We start from the raw sequence: 19,683 nt of genomic DNA on the forward strand, positions 1-19,683 counted from the left end.
TTGCCCTTGTGTTGTACCCGCTCTTGCATAATATTAGAGACAATTGCAAGCTTCATCTCCATGCATGGTACATGGATGATGGCACGCTTATTGGAGATTCTGAGGATGTGGCCAAAGCCTTAGGCATCATTAAGGCTATTGGCCCAAAATTGGGCCTTCAATTGAATATCAATAAAATCGAGCTCTTTTGGCCCTTGTGTGATGGAAGGAAGCTGTGTGAAGGGCTATTCCCGGTTGGAATTAGGAGGCCGCCATTGGAAGTGAAACTTCTCGGGGGAGCTGTTAGCAGAGATGCTAGTTTCATTAGCAACTTAGCCATAAAGAGAGCTGAAGGCACTGTGAATTTGATGCGCCTTCTTCCATAATTGTCTGACCCACATAGTGAGCTACTTCTACTACGGTCTTGTATGGGTATTACTAAACTTTTCTTTGGGCTGAGTACGTGCCAAGCCGTTTAGATGGAGGAGGCAGTGTTATTAATGGATAATGGATTACACGGTGCGATTGGGGACATTGTGGTTTGTGGTGGCCCCTTCTTTGGCGACTTACAATGGCGCCTTGCTTACCTACCCATTTGGTTTGGTGGTTTGGGTTTATATTTGGCAGTAGAGGCTACCTCATATGCTTTTGTTGCCTCTAGGGCCCAATCTTGATTAATGCAAGACCACATCTTACTAAATAGTGACATTTATGGTATGGATTCTGATTATGCTTGTGCCTTAGATTCTCTTCGTAACAAGCTTCCGAACATTGACCTTAGCAGTTTTACTACTAAGAACACTACCCCCCCTAAATCCCAGAATACACTAGCGAGTTCCCTTTTTAGTATAATTATCCAAGATATGGAAGTGAATTTCAATATGATGGCTCGACAGAAAGCAGTTTTCCAGTGTTTACGTGCACCAAATACTCAAGACTTTCTTCTAGCGATCCCTATAGATGGGCTTGGCCAACATATGTCTCCGGCGGAGTATCGTACCATCCTCATATATCGACTCATGATTCCAATATTCCCAGCCGATGGGATATGTTTGGTGTGACGCAAGGCATGCTTGGACTCTTTCGGCGAGCATGCAGTTCATTGCAAAGAATTCCTGGGGTTCAAATACAGGCACGATATGGTTACGCATGTTTTGGTCGACATATGTAAGCATGTCGGGGTTTCCGCCAAGAAAGAGGCTCCTTTGAATTTCCTAACTGAATTGACAGAAGGAAGGTCAACCCTTAGGCCGGCTGATGTTTTGATATTTGGATGGGTTGGAGGGAAACACGCACATGTGGACCTTACAGGGGTATCCCGTGTCACACCCCGAGCCAGACGGCGGAAACGTCCGAGGGCTGTTTTGACTTAATTGAATACCATAACAATGAATATACATGAAACATAACATCATTCGTCACCATGCATTAATATAGTACAATTGATAAAGTTTACATTGAGTACATTGTTTAACATTACATTCCCAAAAACAAATTGTTCGATTCATAGATAAACAAACTGCAAGCCATCACTGAGTACATTTTTCTTTGGTTCACTTGTTACCTGAGAATACAAGTATTTTGAAAAAAAAATGTCAACATATGAAATGTTGGTGAGTTCATAAGCGGTATTTGAAAAGCAACGTTTTGTATTATTTTGAAAACCACCAAAAAAATCCGATATTTTCTGAAAAGAGTTTCTGAAAAAGTTTGTGAAGATCGATAAGTTTGCTTGTTTGTTTCTATAGTTGTAAAAAAATGTTCATTAAACTTGTGTATATTTCGAAACTGTATGTATTGTAAAACCCTAGGAAAACCCGATGTTTTCCTAATACTTTGAATTCCATGTAGTTGTAGAACCATCACGACGTGTGAAGTCATTGATTCCAGGCGACGTCGGATTATTGCGCAAAGTGAATTGTTATAAACACGCGTTACACAAACGGCCAATTTACAACCTATACTAACGATCCCATAGGCGTCATCCGTACTATTCATGTAATCCAACCGCCCTGACTTCTTGTAGTCCCACATCCGAAGAGAAAGAGGGCACGAAGACCTCGATAACTCCGTTAGCCGGTTGGGGATAAAAAAATAAGTACGAAGGGCCCTTGACCTGATTCGCATTTGAATAACCGACTTTACTAGCCGTACCAAAGGACCCTTGGGGACCAATAGTATAAAGGCCATTGAAAGTCCTTTTACCTTGTGTTGGGTCATGTAAGACTCAACAACTTGTAAGGTTGAAGTCTTCGGGCCTAAAGATCAGGTCATCGGGCTAGCTAGGACCAACAAACAAGATTTTACACTTTTGGGCCCAAAGGTGATGCGTAGACGTCTGTGCACTCTCACGTGTGTATTGAATTACCAAATGTTTTCGTGTATGAGTCGAGTTATTGTCGTGTTAGTAGTTTCGGGTTTGTCATTGATTCGAGACCGAATCAATTCGTTTGATAATGATTTTTTGTGTTGTTGTGTAATAAAATTCGTCGATAGTCGTAGTGCCAGTGTTTGATCACAACAGATGTATTGAATTAACATTCCAATTTTTCTGTTACAACCCCTCTTTTTGTTGTGAATTTACTTTTTAAACCCTTTAATTAAATAAATTTCCGGTTTGGTCCTTAAACCATTTTTCTTGACATTTTAACACCAAAACTTATTCAAATTGATATTTTTCAGCATATTTTTAGTTGAAAATAGGATGCATGCATAAGTGTGATTTAGGAGAAACGTACCGGTCACAACTACGGGGTCCTGAACCGCCTCTCCTTGTCCCATGGTCAGCATCCTTCCTGTTCCTCTGTTCTCGGGATTGTTGTTGTTAGGGCAGTCTCGGCGGAAGTGCCCAGTCCTCCCACACCCGAAGCAGGTGTGGCTAGGCCCTGCATTATTGCCGCCGGCATTGGTGTTGTTGTTGTTGCGATGGTTGTTGTTGTTTCCCTGATTTTGGTTCTGGGGAGGGTAAGTCATGTAGTACCTCGCAGTGTGTCCCCTTCGATTGCAACTGGTGCACTGAAACTCCTTGCATTCTCCATGGTGATGGAAACCGCACTTGTTGCACTTGGGAAGATTACCAGAATAAGGTTTTGAAGTATTTGAAGCAGCTGAGGCTGGAGCATGTGGTGTGGCTGGAACCGGTGCAGTGGCAGCATTAACCGCCACTATCTGCTGCTTTTTAGAGGTTTCGGGGCCCTGACGTCCCTTCCTCTTGTTGTTCTTCCCTTTCTTGCCATCACCTTCCTTTTTGCCCTCAATCTCCGCTGGCTTCTCACCCTTCTTGGTGTTATGGTCATACAACTTCTTCGCCAATCTCTTCGCACTGTCAAATGTTTCCGGGTTTGCAGCTATCACGTTTCCTTGAATGGGTGATGTTAGTCCCCAGATGAATCGCTCAATCTTCTTTCCTTCCGAGGTGATCATACCCGGGCACAGCAGAGATAGTTCACTAAATCTCGATATGTAGGCATCGATATTCGCATTCTGCACAATGAGGTTCCATAGCTCTTGTTCCATCTTCTGTATTTCGCCTCGTGGGCAGTACTCAGCCATTAACATTTCTTTCATCTCTGCCCACAGCATAGAGTTGGCTACAGGGAGCGTCATGGCTTCCACGTGTCCATTCCACCAAGTGAGTGCTTGGTCCACAAAAGTGCAGGCTGCGAACTTCACCTTCATCTGCTCAGGGCAATCGCATATCTCGAATACCGACTCCACCTTTTCGATCCATCGCTTCAGAGTGATCACCCCTCCAGTGCCGTTAAAAGTTCGTGGTTTGGCGTTTGTGAAGTCCTTGTAGGTACATGTTTTGGTGGGTCCTTGATTCATTCCGTTGTTCGAACTTCCGGCTCCTTGCCCATTGACTCCTCCATTGTTCCCTTGATGAATTTGTGTAATTGCTGCAGTGACCGCAGCAGATACAACTGCCTGGAACGCGGCTGAGTCAACTTCAGGTGGAGTTGGTCCTGGGTTTCCGCGAGTAGGCCGGAGAGGCATCTTTCTGTCACGAAACGGAAAGATGTTGAGTGTATGTGGCTTCTGTGAGGTTGTGATCCTACTAACTAGGTGCATGGTACGAACTAGAACACTACTTCCCTTGGACATTCAATCATAATTTCTCAACACATAGCAATTTGTAATATCATAACAAAGCACATAAAAGTTTATTAATATTATCCGCATTTGATACAAGAAAATTTTGCTCGTAAGAGCATATGTCACAACTGGAAATTTTGTGTCATGTAATCTATACATTCAAGTTAATGTGAATCAAAAACTTCAATCAAATACATCATACAAATACTACAAATAGTCATCAAACAATTGGAGACCTTAGAAGCCCTTGTTTAAGTCCACTTTGGACTAGGACTTCCTTATTGGATCCAAATGGACCAATAAGCTTCCAATTAGACTATCATGGGCATAGAACCCTAATTGGATTCAAATTGGACCCACATTTATTTTATTCAACATTTTAGGTCATATTGGGCCTAGAATGAAATAAATCACAAGCTTTGATCCATAATTTAACCTAGCCTAGCTTAATAAAGCATAAAAATCACAATTTTATTTTATAAGGCCAATAAGCACCCAAACTACCTCTAATGTTGGGCTTAGGGGCAAAAAGCCCAAAAATCCTTTCTTCTCTCCCCATTCTCGGCCCAAGCCCAAGGAAAAAGGAAGAGTTGACCTTGGGTTGCCACCTCACTTTTATATGATGGATTTCCATGCACATAACTCATGTTTCCAAGCAAACATCATATCAAGATCACTTCTTTCTTCTCTCCTCTCTCACTCTCGGCCAAACACAACACACACACACTCACAAAAATCTATTCTACTCTCTCTAAATCTTGAAGAACATCTCCTTCCCTCTTCTTCAAAAATTTTGTGAATCAAGGGCTCACAAGGAAAATCCATCACCAAAAATCATCATCTAAGGTAAGTTGATGACTAATCCATGATCTAGCTACTTCATTTTATTAAAATCTCTTCTAAATTCATTCACTCTTGTGATCTTGCATCCTAGAGGTCGAAATCTTCATCATAGGGTGCTAAGACCAAAAATCACTTCATTTTTCTTCCATCTTCTCTCCAAAACCGAAACCACACCCAAGGTGAGCTTCATACCCCCTATTTTCTGTTTTTATGAGTTTTGTGGGGGGGGGGGAATACAAGTGAAAGTGTAGATCTATATGTGTTTTGTATGCCTTGTATGATTTCCATGCTTATATGTATGCTTTTGTGTGTTATAATGTTGGATCTAGCCATAAAACCCCTCAAAACCGAGATATATCTTGTGTGAAATGATTTTAGCTTCAAATATATTTCTACATACCAAGTGTTTCAAGAAAAATGGCTAAGTGGTTTAGTAATAATTTTCTTTGGGTTAAAAACACAAATTTTGGGCCTAAAATGTGAAAAATACAAAATTAAGGGCCTAAATTGGCATATCACGAATTCTGCTGGATGAAGTGTGCCAAAACAGTTTCCATAAATCAATTTCTGGAAATATACTCATTTAGGGGATTAAAAACATAAATTCCAAGCTTAATGGGCTAAAAATGACATTTTTGGCCCAATGAGGCCCATTATGCGAATTTTTCTGTTTTGGAGGGTCAAAACTGTGATTTTCTGTAAAACAGTGGACTATAAGTGTTCCAAATCCTTTTCAAAGGTTTAAAATGCTTTTTAAATTTAAAAAGGACCAAAGTTGCAAAAATTTTCCAATTTGGGCCAAAATTGTAAAAGTTGCGAAAAGAAGGGATTAAAACCGAGAAAACTGCATTTTCAGGGACCTAAACTGTTTTCTATGAAAAATATGCTGAAAAATATTAATTTCAATAATTTTTGGTGTTAAAATGTCAAGAAAATTAATTTAAGGACCAAACCGGGAAATATTCAATAAAAGGGTTGAAAATGTAAATCTTAAAAATAATGAGGGGCTGAAAACAGAAATATTTCAAGGCTAATTCAATATACACAATTTGATTAAATAATGGCACCGCGACTATCGACGAAATACAACACATTATAATACCAAAAGTCGTTGTTAAACGAATTGGCTCGGTCTCGAGCCAATAGAAATCTACAACTACTAACTCTACGACACTACGGTTCATACAAATAACGTTTGGGAACTTAGCTTACATACGAGTGTGCACAGACGTCTACGCACCATCTTCGGGCCCCAAAAGTGTAAAATCTTGCTTGTTGGGCCTAGCTAGCCCAATGACCTGATCTTAAGGCCCGAAGACGCATATTTTCTACGAAGTGTTGAGTTTCACCGACTTGGCACAACGTAGAGGGACTTTCAATGGCTTGTATACCACTGGTCCCCAAGGGTCCTTGGTATTGCTAGAAAAGTCTGCATATTTTACGAGGCGGGTCGGGGACCCCTCGCACGCATATTATCCCCAACCGATTAATAGAGTCATCGAGGCCTTCGTGTCCTCTTACTCTTCGGATGCGGGACGACACACAGTCAGGGCGGCTGGATAACGTGATTTATACGAACGACGCCTTCGGGATCGTTAGTACTACTATGAACTGGGCGTTTGTGTAATGCGGGTTTGTAGTAAATAATCATGCTCAAAAATAATCCAACGTCGCCTGGGAATGACACTCCTATCTTTGTAATGGTTTCAACGCAACATAACGGTTTTCAAAGGATTAGGAAAACATCGGGTTTTCCTAGGTTTTTCAAACATATCGGATTCGAAACGCTCATAATTTTTAATAAACAATTTTCACAAGTACAGAAACAAACAGGCATACCTATGGATCTTCACAAACATTTTCGAAAGTTTTCATTTCAGAAAATATCGGATTTTCTGGTGGTTTTCAAACAATACAAACATTGGATTTCAAACATTACTTATGAACTCACCAACATTTCATATGTTGACGTTTTTCAAAATACTTGTATTCTCAGGGAACCAGTGAGTCAAGGGAAATCATATTCAGTGACGGTTGCAGTTTATTTTTGTATGAATTGAACAAATTAATTTTTGGGAATGTAATGTTTAACCAATGTATTTCATGTAAACGCTACTGGTTATACTGTATTGATGAATGGTGACGAATGTTGTTATCTTTCATATATATTCAATGTTATGGTATAAAATTGAGTCACAACAGCCCCCGGACGTTTCCGCCGTCTGGTTCGGGGGTGTGACAGGTTGGTATCAGAGCTTTGTTTATAGTGAACTAGCATGTCGAGCCATACATTGATATGCAACTATAAACCAAAAAGAGGGACTAACATAACTCTGAACAAAACAAGTAAATAAAACACGCTTGCTTGCATTAGGAATAAGGACCTAACGCTGAATCAAACACAATAACACTGGTATCTCGGTTAATTCGGGACTGTTCTTAGTGATACCAAGGAGTGAATGTAGCCTGATCAACTACATTCTCTCCAAGGTAAAACTAACACACGTCTTGATGAGATCGGGATAGCTAGGGAGCCTAAAACTATACCCTTTATCACCCAAAAAGAGAATGTTTGCTTAGTCTGTATAATAGTCGTAGCACCTAGGAATAATGTTAGCATATTCACGTACTCGCGCAGACAGCATGGCTGGTTTTCATCACCCTGGAGACCCCTACTTCCCTAATCAGGGAAACAACGGGTGGCTAGAGGAGGAGGAGCCTGAGGAGGAGCAGCAGGGTATCCAGTATCATCAGGCCTTAGTAGCTCACGGGATGCTTGTGGATGAGCCAGGAGAGAATCCAGGTGAAGCACACGATGTCGGACCCGACGAATACGTAGATACTGACTACGAGTTTGGAGGAATCGACAGTGACGACGAAGAAGGTCAGGCTGGGGACCAGGACCCCATCCCGCCATGCGAGGACGAGGCACAACCAGACCACCCCGCTCCACCAGCGAACCTCCCAAGAGAGAATCGTTCCCTCGAAGCTGAGATCGCCGCACTGCGACAACAACTGTATGCTATGGAGGCTCGGGCAGTGCAAGCAGAGCATGAGAGGGATGAGGTTATAGGAGACATGGCAGAGATGGCGTAGCTACTGGCACAACATTTCGACATATGACCCGGCACCACCTCCTGACGCAGCTCATCGCGGTTAAGGATAGACTTATCATAGTAGGTTATTAGGAACTATGCTATGTACTCCGGTTCTATGTTTAAGTGACTACACTACTCATGGAGCCGTTATGCTGTCGGATTAGTGTTACTTATGTATGCTCTTACAAGCAAATTTTCTTGTACTAAACACGGATAATATTAATGAACTTTTGTATGTTTTGCTATGATATTCTCAGTTGTTATGTGTTGAGACGTTATGATTATATGCTCGATGGTAGTAATGTTTAGGTTCGTATCATACACCTAGTTAGTAGGATCGCAACCTCACAGAAACCACGTACACTCAACATCTTTCCGTTTCATGAGAGAAAGATGCCTCGCCCAGCTACTCGCGGAAATCCCGAACCAACCCCGCCCGAAGTTGACTCCACTGCTTTCCAGGCAGCCGTGTCTGCTGCGGTCACAGCAGCTATGGCACAACTTCACCGAGCGAACAACGGAGGAGGTAACGGGCAAGGATCCGGAAGTTCGAACAACGGGACGAACCAAGGACTCACTAAAACGTGCACCTACAAGGATTTTGCGAACGCTAAACCCCGAACTTTCAACGACACTGGAGGAGTGATCGCTCTAAAGCGATGGATCGAGAAGGTAGAGTCGGTATTCGAGATATGTGAGTGCCCCGAGCAGATGAAGGTGAAGTTCGCGGCCTGCACTTTCGTGGACCAATCACTCACTTGATGGAATGGTCACGTAGAAGCTATGACACTCCCTGTAGCCAACTCTATTCCCTGGGCAGAAATGAAAGAAATGTTAATGGCAGAGTACTGCCCCCGAGGCGAAATACAGAAGATGGAGCAGGAACTATGGAATCTCACGGTGCAGAATGGGAACATCGATGCTTACATATCAAGATTCAGTGAACTATCTCTGTTGTGCCTGGGTATGATCACATCAGAGGGGAAGAAGATCGAACGATTCATCTGGGGACTAACATCCCCTATTAAAGGGAATGTGATAGCTGCGAACCCTGAAACGTTTGACAGTGCAAAGAGATTGGCGAAAAGACTATATGATCATAACCACAAAAAGGGCAAGAAACCGGTAGAGACTGAGAAGAAGAAGGAGAGTGATGGTAAGAAGGGATGGAACAACAAGAGAAAGGGGCGTCAGGGCCCCGAGGCCTCTAAAAAGCAGCAAACGGTGGCAGTTAACGCTGTCACTGCGCCGGTCCCAGTCACATCACATGCTCCAGCCTCAGCTGCTTCAAATGCTTCAGGACCCTATTCCGGTAATTCTCCCAAGTGCAATAAGTGCGGGTTCCATCACCATGGAGAATGCAAGGAGTTCCACTGCACCAGTTGCAACCGCAGGGGACACACTGCAAGGTTCTGCAGGACTTATCCTTCTCAGAACCAGAGTCAGGGAAACAACCAGAACAACAACAACCCCCGCAATAACATCAACACCAATACCGGCGGCAACAACGCAGGGCCTAGCCACACCTGTTTTGGGTGTGGAAGGACGGGGCATTTCCGTCGAGATTGCCCTAACAACAACAACTCAGGAAACAGAGGAGCAGGAAGAATGCTGACTATGGGTCAGAGTGATGCAGTTCAGGACCCCGCAGTTGTGACCGGTACGTTTCTCCTAAACCACACTTATGCATGCATCTTATTTGATACCGGAGCGGAGCGAAGTTTCGTAAGTGAGAAGTTTAAACATTTATTAAAACAACAACCCCAGAAGCTAAAGGAAACCTATACGGTGGAAATGGCCAATGGGAAAACCGAATCCACTAGGGAGATCTACATCGGATGTACCCTAACCCTCAACCAACACGTCTTACGAATAGATCTGATGCCAGTATCAATTAGGAGTTTCGATGTGATTATCGGCATGGATTGGTTAAGCCCCCACCATGCTGAGATTATGTGCCATGAGAAGGCCATTCGCCTTCGTCTCCCAAATCACGAAACCCTAGTAATTTACGGAGATAAACCCAGTACGAATCTTCGTCTCATCTCGTGCATCCAAGCACAAAAACACTTGCGAAAGAACAATTTGGCGTTCTTGGCTCACATAGTGGACAAGACCAAAGAAGAAACTAACATCCAAGACATTCCAGTAGCGTGTGAATTTCCGGACGTGTTTCCCGAAGATCTGCCAGGAGTACCCCCAGAGAGACAGGTTGAGTTCCGAATCGACCTCGTTCCAGGAGCAACTCCTCTCGCTAAATCACCATATCGGTTGGCACCTGCTGAAATGCAGGAATTGTCCAGCCAACTCAGTGAGCTTCTGGACATGGGATTTATCCGACCTAGCTACTCGCCATGGGGAGCTCCGGTGCTCTTTGTCAAAAAGAAGGACGGATCTTTCAGAATGTGCATCGATTATAGAGAGTTAAATAAACTCACTGTCAAAAACCGTTACCCACTCCCACGAATCGATGATCTATTCGACCAGCTCCAAGGAGCTAGTTATTTTTCTAAAATAGATTTACGGTCCGGATACCATCAACTCAAAGTCCGAGAAGAGGATATTCCTAAAACCGCTTTCCGAACCCGCTACGGACATTATGAATTCGTCGTAATGCCCTTCGGTCTAACAAATGCACCCGCGGCATTTATGGACCTAATGAACCGAATCTGTCGACCGTTCTTGGACAACTTCGTCATTGTGTTTATTGATGACATCCTCGTCTATTCTCGAAGCAAAGAGGAGCATGGCCAACATCTCCGACAAGTCCTAGAGACGCTGCGATCGGAAAAGCTTTACGCCAAAATCTCTAAGTGTGAGTTTTGGCTACGGAGCGTGAATTTTCTAGGTCACGTAGTTAGCCAAGACGGAATTCATGTGGATCCCTCTAAGGTCAAAGCCGTGGAAGGATGGGCAACTCCGACTACGCCCACAGAAATTCGTCAGTTCTTAGGCCTAGCAGGCTACTATAGGAGATTCATCCAAAACTTCTCTAAGATCGCCAAGCCGCTTACCTTGCTTACGCAAAAGAGCGTGCCATTCAAGTGGACAGACCGACAAGAGATTGCGTTTCGAACCTTGAAGCAAGCTCTCTGTAGCGCTCCTGTGCTATCTCTCCCCGAAGGAACGGAAGATTTTGTAGTCTACTGTGACGCGTCGAATCAAGGCCTAGGTTGCGTTCTCATGCAACGTGGAAGAGTGATAGCATATGCGTCCCGCCAACTAAAGACGCACGAAGTAAATTACACGACCCATGACCTAGAACTGGGAGCCGTGGTCTTCGCTCTGAAAATTTGGAGGCACTACCTGTACGGCACAAAGTGCACCATCTTCACGGACCACAAGAGCCTCCAGCACATCTTGAATCAGAAGGAGCTGAACATGAGACAACGAAGATGTGTGGAATTGTTAAACGACTACGAATGCGAGATCAAGTACCATCCAGGCAAGGCCAACGTAGTAGCCGATGCCTTAAGTCGGAAGGAGTACTCTAATCGCCGTACGAAAACGCACTCGATAACCATTCAGTCTCATCTGGCCACTCAAATTGCATCAGTCCACGCAGAGGCTATGAAAGCGGAAAATAGAGCTAGCGAGGCATTACGCGGAATGGAGAAGAACCTGGAAGTCAAAGAGAATGGGGTATACTACTTCATGAACCGTATTTGGGTCCCAAAAATCGGAGGATTTAGGGAGACCGTTATGAAGGAAGCCCACAAGACACGATACTCCATTCATCCCGGTTCGGACAAGATGTATTTGGACATCAAGCAACACTATTGGTGGCCTAACATGAAGGCGGAAATCGCGACTTATGTTGGTAAGTGCCTTACGTGCGCCAAAGTAAAAGTGGAGTACCAGAAACCTTCCGGATTGTTACAGCAACCGGCAATCCCTGAGTGGAAATGGGAGGGGATTTCTATGGACTTCGTGACCAAGCTGCCCAAGACGTCGGACGGACTGGACACCATATGGGTAATAATCGACCGACTGACGAAATCTGCCCATTTCCTACCAATCAAAGAGTCCTACAAGATGGAGAGACTGACGCGGTTGTACCTACGAGAAGTCGTAAGACTCCATGGAGTGCCAAAATCTATCATCTCGGATAGGGACAGTAGGTTCACGTCGCGGTTTTGGCAATCACTCCACAAGGCAATGGGAACTCATCTCGATATGAGCACTGCGTATCACCCACAAACGGACGGGCAAAGCGAACGAACCATTCAGATGCTTGAAGACATGCTTCGTGCATGTGTAATAGACTTCGGAAAGTCTTGGGATACCCACCTGCCGTTGATCGAATTCTCATATAACAATAGTTATCATTCGAGCGTCAAGGTGGCCCCTTTCGAAGCACTGTACGGGCGTAAATGTAGATCACCGTTATGTTGGGCTGAAGTAGATGACACCCAGCTAGCAAGAACGCATACGTCGGACAGGGCACTAACAGGACCGGAGATTATTCGCGAAACCACAGAGAAGATCGTTCAGATCAGAGCTCGATTGCAAGCGTCGCGTGACAGACAAAAGAGCTACGCCGATAAACGGCGAAAACCCTTAGAATTCCAGGTCGGTGATCGAGTATTGTTGAAAGTCTCACCCTGGAAAGGGGTTATACGTTTCGGAAAACGGGGAAAGCTGAACCCGCGATACATTGGACCTTTCGAAATCGTCGCCCGAATAGGTCCGGTAGCCTACAGACTACAACTACCCGCGGAACTAAACGGTGAACACCCCGTGTTTCATGTCTCTAATCTGAAAAAGTGCCTATCAGATGAAACCCTCGTCATTCCTCTCGACGAAATCGAAATCAATGAGAATCTCCTGTTCGTCGAAGAACCAATCGAAATCATGGACAGGGAGGTGAAGCGTACTAAACAGAGCCGCATCCCGATCGTGAAGGTACGGTGGAACGCAAAGCGTGGGCCAGAATTCACGTGGGAACGCGAAGATCAAATGAAGCAGAAGTACCCTCACCTATTCTAGCATTCTCAAATCTAGCATTCAAACAGAATTTCGGGACGAAATTCCCTCTAACGGGGGGATGATGTCACAACTGGAAATTTTGTGTCATGTAATCTATACATTCAAGTTAATGTGAATCAAAAACTTCAATCAAATACATCATACAAATACTACAAATAGTCATATAACAATTGGAGACCTTAGAAGCCCTTGTTTAAGTCCACTTTGGACTAGGACTTCCTTATTGGATCCAAATGGACCAATAAGCTTCCAATTAGACTATCATGGGCTTAGAACCCTAATTGGATTCAAATTGGACCCACATTTATTTTATTCAACATTTTAGGTCATATTGGGCCTAGAATGAAATAAATCACAAGCTTTGATCCATAATTTAACCTAGCCTAGCTTAATAAAGCATAAAAATCACAATTTTATTTTATAAGGCCAATAAGCACCCAAACTACCTCTAATGTTGGGCTTACGGGCAAAAAGCCCAAAAATCCTTTCTTCTCTCCCCATTCTCGGCCCAAGCCCAAGGAAAAAGGAAGAGTTGACCTTGGGTTGCCACCTCACATTTATATGATGGATTTCCATGCACATAACTCATGTTTCCAAGCAAACATCATATCAAGATCACTTCTTTCTTCTCTCCTCTCTCACTCTCGGCCAAACACAACACACACACACTCACAAAAATCTATTCTACTCTCTCTAAATCTTGAAGAACATCTCCTTCCCTCTTCTTCAAAAATTTCGTGAATCAAGGGCTCACAAGGAAAATCCATCACCAAAAATCATCATCTAAGGTAAGTTGATGACTAATCCATGATCTAGCTACTTCATTTTATTAAAATCTCTTCTAAATTCATTCACTCTTGTGATCTTGCATCCTACAGGTCGAAATCTTCATCAAAGGGTGCTAAGACCAAAAATCACTTCATTTTTCTTCCATCTTCTCTCCAAAACCGAAACCACACCCAAGGTGAGCTTCATACCCCTATTTTCTGTTTTTATGAGTTTTGTGGGGGGGGGGGGGGGGAATACAAGTGAAAGTGTAGATCTATATGTGTTTTGTATGCCTTGTATGATTTCCATGCTAATATGTATGCTTTTGTGTGTTATAATGTTGGATCTAGCCATAAAACCCCTCAAAACCGAGATATATCTTGTGTGAAATGATTTTAGCTTCAAATATATTTCTACATACCAAGTGTTTCAAGAAAAATGGCTAAGTGGTTTAGTAATAATTTTCTTTGGGTTAAAAACACAAATTTTGGGCCTAAACTGTGAAAAATACAAAATTAAGGGCCTAAATTGGCATATCACGAATTCTGCTGGATGAAGTGTGCCAAAACAGTTTCCATAAATCAATTTCTGGAAATATACTCATTTAGGGGATTAAAAACATAAATTCCAAGCTTAATGGGCTAAAAATGACATTTTTGGCCCAATGAGGCCCATTATGCGAATTTTTCTGTTTTGGAGGGTCAAAACTGTGATTTTCTGTAAAACAGTGGACTATAAGTCTTCCAAATCCTTTTCAAAGGTTTAAAATGCTTTTTAAATTTAAAAAGGACCAAAGTTGCAAAAATTTTCCAATTTGGGCCAAAATTGTAAAAGTTGCGAAAAGAAGGGATTAAAACCGAGAAAACTGCATTTTCAGGGACCTAAACTGTTTTCTATGAAAAATATGCTGAAAAATATTAATTTCAAAAATTTTTGGTGTTAAAATGTCAAGAAAATTAATTTAAGGACCAAACCGGGAAATATTCAATAAAAGGGTTGAAAATGTAACTCTTAAAAATAATGAGGGGCTGAAAACAGAAATATTTCAAGGCTAATTCAATATACACAATTTGATTAAATAATGGCACCGCGACTATCGACGAAATACAACACATTACAATACCAAAAGTCGTTGTTAAACGAATTGGCTCGGTCTCGAGCCAATAGAAATCTACAACTACTAACTCTACGACACTACGGTTCATACAAATAACGTTTGGGAACTTAGCTTACATACGAGTGTGCACAGACGTCTAGCCCAATGACCTGATCTTAAGGCCCGAAGACGCATATTTTCTACGAAGTGTTGAGTTTCACCGACTTGGCACAACGTAGAGGGACTTTCAATGGCTTGTATACCACTGGTCCCCAAGGGTCCTTGGTATTGCTAGAAAAGTCTGCATATTTTACGAGGCGGGTCGGGGACCCCTCGCACGCATATTATCCCCAACCGATTAATAGAGTCATCGAGGCCTTCGTGTCCTCTTACTCTTCGGATGCGGGACGACACACAGTCAGGGCGGCTGGATAACGTGATTTATACGAACGACGCCTTCGGGATCGTTAGTACTACTATGAACTGGGCGTTTATGTAATGCGGGTTTGTAGTAAATAATCATGCTCAAAAATAATCCAACGTCGCCTGGGAATGACACTCCTATCTTTGTAATGGTTTCAACGCAACATAACGGTTTTCAAAGGATTAGGAAAACATCGGGTTTTCCTAGGTTTTTCAAACATATCGGATTCGAAACGCTCATAATTTTTAATAAACAATTTTCACAAGTACAGAAACAAACAGGCATACCTATGGATCTTCACAAACATTTTCGAAAGTTTTCATTTCAGAAAATATCGGATTTTCTGGTGGTTTTCAAACAATACAAACATTGGATTTCAAACATTACTTATGAACTCACCAACATTTCATATGTTGACATTTTTCAAAATACTTGTATTCTCAGGGAACCAGTGAATCAAGGGAAATCATATTCAGTGACGGTTGCAGTTTATTTTTGTATGAATTGAACAAATTAATTTTTGGGAATGTAATGTTTAACCAATGTATTTCATGTAAACGCTACTGGTTGTACTGTATTGATGAATGGTGACGAATGTTGTTATGTTTCATATATATTCAATGTTATGGTATACAATTGAGTCACGACAGCCCCCGGACGTTTCCGCCGTCTGGTTCGGGGGTGTGACAGCATACATGAGTGACACTAATTCGACAGCATAACGGCTCTATGAGTAGTGTAGTCACTTAAACATAGAGTCGGGGTACATAGCATAGTTCCTATCGATCTACTAAGATAAGTCTATCCCTAATCGCGATGAGCTGCATCCTATGTAGCGACGGGGTCATATGCCGAAATGTTGCGCTAGTAGCTGAGCCATCTCCGTCATGTCTCCAATAAACTCATCCCTCTCATGATCAGATCGCACTGCCCGAGCTTCCATAGCATACAGCTGTTGTCGCAGTGCAGCGATCTCAGCCTCGGGGGAACGGTTCTCCCTTGGGGGGTTCACTGGTGGAGCGGGGTGGTCTGGTTGCGCCTCGTTCTCACACGGAGGGATATGGTTCGTATCCCCGTCTTGGCCTTCCTCGACGTCGTCGTCGGTCTCTCCAAATTCGTAGTCGGTGTCTATGTATTCGTCAGGTCCGACGTCGTGTGCTTCCTCTGGATTCCCTTCTGGTTCATCTTCAAGCATCCCGTGAGCCACTAGGACTTGATGGAACTGAATACCCAGTTGCTCTCCCTCCATGACGACTGGGGGAAAGTATAAACTATCGTCACTCTCATGACTACGATATATAGTAAATAGATGTTCTCTTTTTGGTGCTAGTAGGGTATAGTTTTAGGTTCCCTAGCTATCCCGATCTCATCAGGACGTGTGTTAGTTATACTTTGGAGAGAGTGTAGTTGATCAGGCTACATCCACTCCTTGGTACCACTAAGGACAGTCCTGAATTTAACCGAGATACTAGTATTATTTTTGTTTGGTTCGGCGTTATGTTCCTATTCCTAATGCAAGCAAGGGTGTTTTATTTACTTGTTTTGTTTAGAGTTATGTTAGTCCCTCTTTTTGGTTTATAGTTGCATATCAATGTGTGGCTAGACATGCTAGTTCACTATAAACAAAGCTCTGATACCAACCTGTCACACCCCCAAACCAGACGGCGGAAACGTCCGAGGGCTGTTGTTACTTAATTGAATACCATAACAATGAATATACATGAAACATAACATCATTCGTCACCATGCATTAATATAGTACAATTGATAATGTTTACACTGAGTACATTGTTTAACATTACATTCACAAAAACAAATTGTTCGATTCATAGATAAACAAACTGCAAGCCATCACTGAGTACATTTTCCTTTGGTTCACTTGTTACCTGAGAATACAAGTATTTTGAAAAAAAAACATCAACATATGAAATGTTGGTGAGTTCATAAGCGGTATTTGAAAAGCAACGTTTTGTATTATTTTGAAAACCACCAGAAAATCCGATATTTTCTGAAAAGAGTTTCTGAAAAAGTTTGTGAAGATCCATAAGTATGCTTGTTTGTTTGTATAGTTGTAAAAAAAATGTTCATTAAACTTGTGTACATTTCGAAAATGTATGTATTGTAAAACCCTAGGAAAACCCGATGTTTTCCTAATACTTTGAATTCCATGTAGTTGTAGAACCATCGCGACGTGTGAAGTCATTGATTCCAGGCGATGTCGGATTATTGCGCATAGTGAATTATTATAAACACGCGTTACACAAACGACCAGTTTACAACCTATACTAATGATCCCGTAGGCGTCGTCCGTACTATTCACGTAATCCAACCGCCCTGACTTCTTGTAGTCCCACATCCGAAGAGAAAGAGGGCACGAAGACCTCGGTAACTCCGTTAGCCGGTTGGGGATAAAAAAATAAGTACGAAGGGCCCTTGACCCGATTTGCATTTGAATAACCGACTTTACTACCCGTACCAAAGGACCCTTGGGGACCAATAGTATAAAGGCCATTGAAAGTCCTTTTACCTTGTGTTGGGTCATGTAAGACTCAACAACTTGTAAGGTTGAAGTCTTCGGGCCTAAAGATCAGGTCATCGGGCTAGGTAGGCCCAACAAACAAGATTTTACACTTTTGGGCCCAAAGGTGGTTCATAGACGTCTGTGCACTCTCACGTGTGTATTGAATTACCAAATGTTTTCGTGTATGAGTCGAGTTATTGTCGTGTTAGTAGTTTCGGGTTTGTCATTGATTCGAGACCGAATCAATTCGTTTGATAACGATTTTTGGTGTTGTTGTGTAATAAAATTCGTCGATAGTCGTAGTGCCAGTGTTTGATCACAACGGATGTATTGAATTAACGTTCCAACTTTTCTGTTACAGCCCCTCTTTTTGTTGTGAATTTACTTTTTCAACCCTTTAATTAAATAAATTTCCGGTTTGGTCCTTAAACCATTTTCCTTGACATTTTAACACCAAAACTTATTGAAATTGATATTTTTCAGCATATTTTTAGTTGAAAACAGTTTGAGTCCCTGAAAATACAGTTTTCTCGGTTATAACCCCTCTTTTTCGTAGTTTTTACAATTTTGGCCCAAATTGGAAAATTTTTGCAACTTTGGTCCTTGTAAATTTTAAAAAGCATTTTAAACCTTAGAAAAGGACTTGGGCCACTAGTAGTCCACTGTTTTGCAGAAAAATACAGTTTTGGTCCTTCAAAACAAAAAATTTCGCATTTTGGGCCCTATTGGGCCAAAAATGTCATTTTTAGCCCATTAAGCTTGAAATTTATATTTTTAACCTTCCAAAAGAGTATATTTCCAGAAAATACTTTATTGAAACTGTTTTGACTCTTCTCATCCATCAGAATTCGTAATATGTCATTTTGGGCCCTTTAACTTTGTATTTTTAACATTTTATGTCCAAAAATTGAGTTTTTAGCCCAAAGAAAATGTTATTAAGCCACTTAGCTATTTTTCTTGGAACACTTTGTATGTAGAAATATATTTTGTGCTAGTATCATTTAACATAAGGTATATCTCGATTTTTAGGGACTTATGACTAGATCCAACATCATAAACACATAAAAACACACATATAAGCATAGAAATCATACAAGACATACAAAACACATATAGATCTACACTTTCACTTGTATTTCCCCCCCACCCCCAACAAAGCTTATAAAACAGAAAAATAGGGAGTATGAAGCTCACCTTAGGGTGTGGTTTCGGTTTTTGAAGAAAAGATGGAAGAAAGCTTGGTGATTTTTGGCCTTAGCACCCTTTTCTTGAAGATCTCGAGTTTGAGGTGGTTCTTAGATGAAGAGTTTGTAGAAATATCCTCTTGAAAGCCTCTTAATTTTCGAGATTTTTGAATGGTGAGGAAGGATGAGTTCTTGAGTATTCTAGAGAGAATTTGTGAGGTGTGTGTGTGGGTTTGAAATGGCCGAGAGCAAGAGAGAGAGAGGGAGAAATAGACCCTTGAGGTGGTATGCATGGAAACATGGAATAGGTTGCATGGAGATCCAAAAGACAATAATGAGGTGTCAATTGCAAGTCAACTCTCTTCATCTCTTCTTGGGTTTGGGCCTTGGGCCGAGAATTTGGAAGGAAAAGGAAAATTTGGGCTTTTATGCCCTCTAGCCCATGTAGAAGTTAGGTTGGAGGAGTTTTAACCTAAAAGGAACATAATATGATTTTTACACTTTGTTGGACTAGTTTAGGTTATTCATGGTTCAAAACTCTTAATTTATTTCATTCTAGGCCCAATATGGCCCAAAATGTTGAAATAAATAAATGTGGGTCCAATTAGAGCCCAATTAAGGGTTATAAGCCCATGATAGTCAAATTGGAAGCTTATTGGTCCATTGAGTCCAATAAGGAAGTCCTA

This window comes from Lactuca serriola, chromosome 8, assembly GCF_051521515.1.
Source record: "Lactuca serriola cultivar US96UC23 chromosome 8, Lser_US96UC23_V15, whole genome shotgun sequence".
Taxonomy (NCBI): Eukaryota; Viridiplantae; Streptophyta; class Magnoliopsida; order Asterales; family Asteraceae; genus Lactuca; species Lactuca serriola.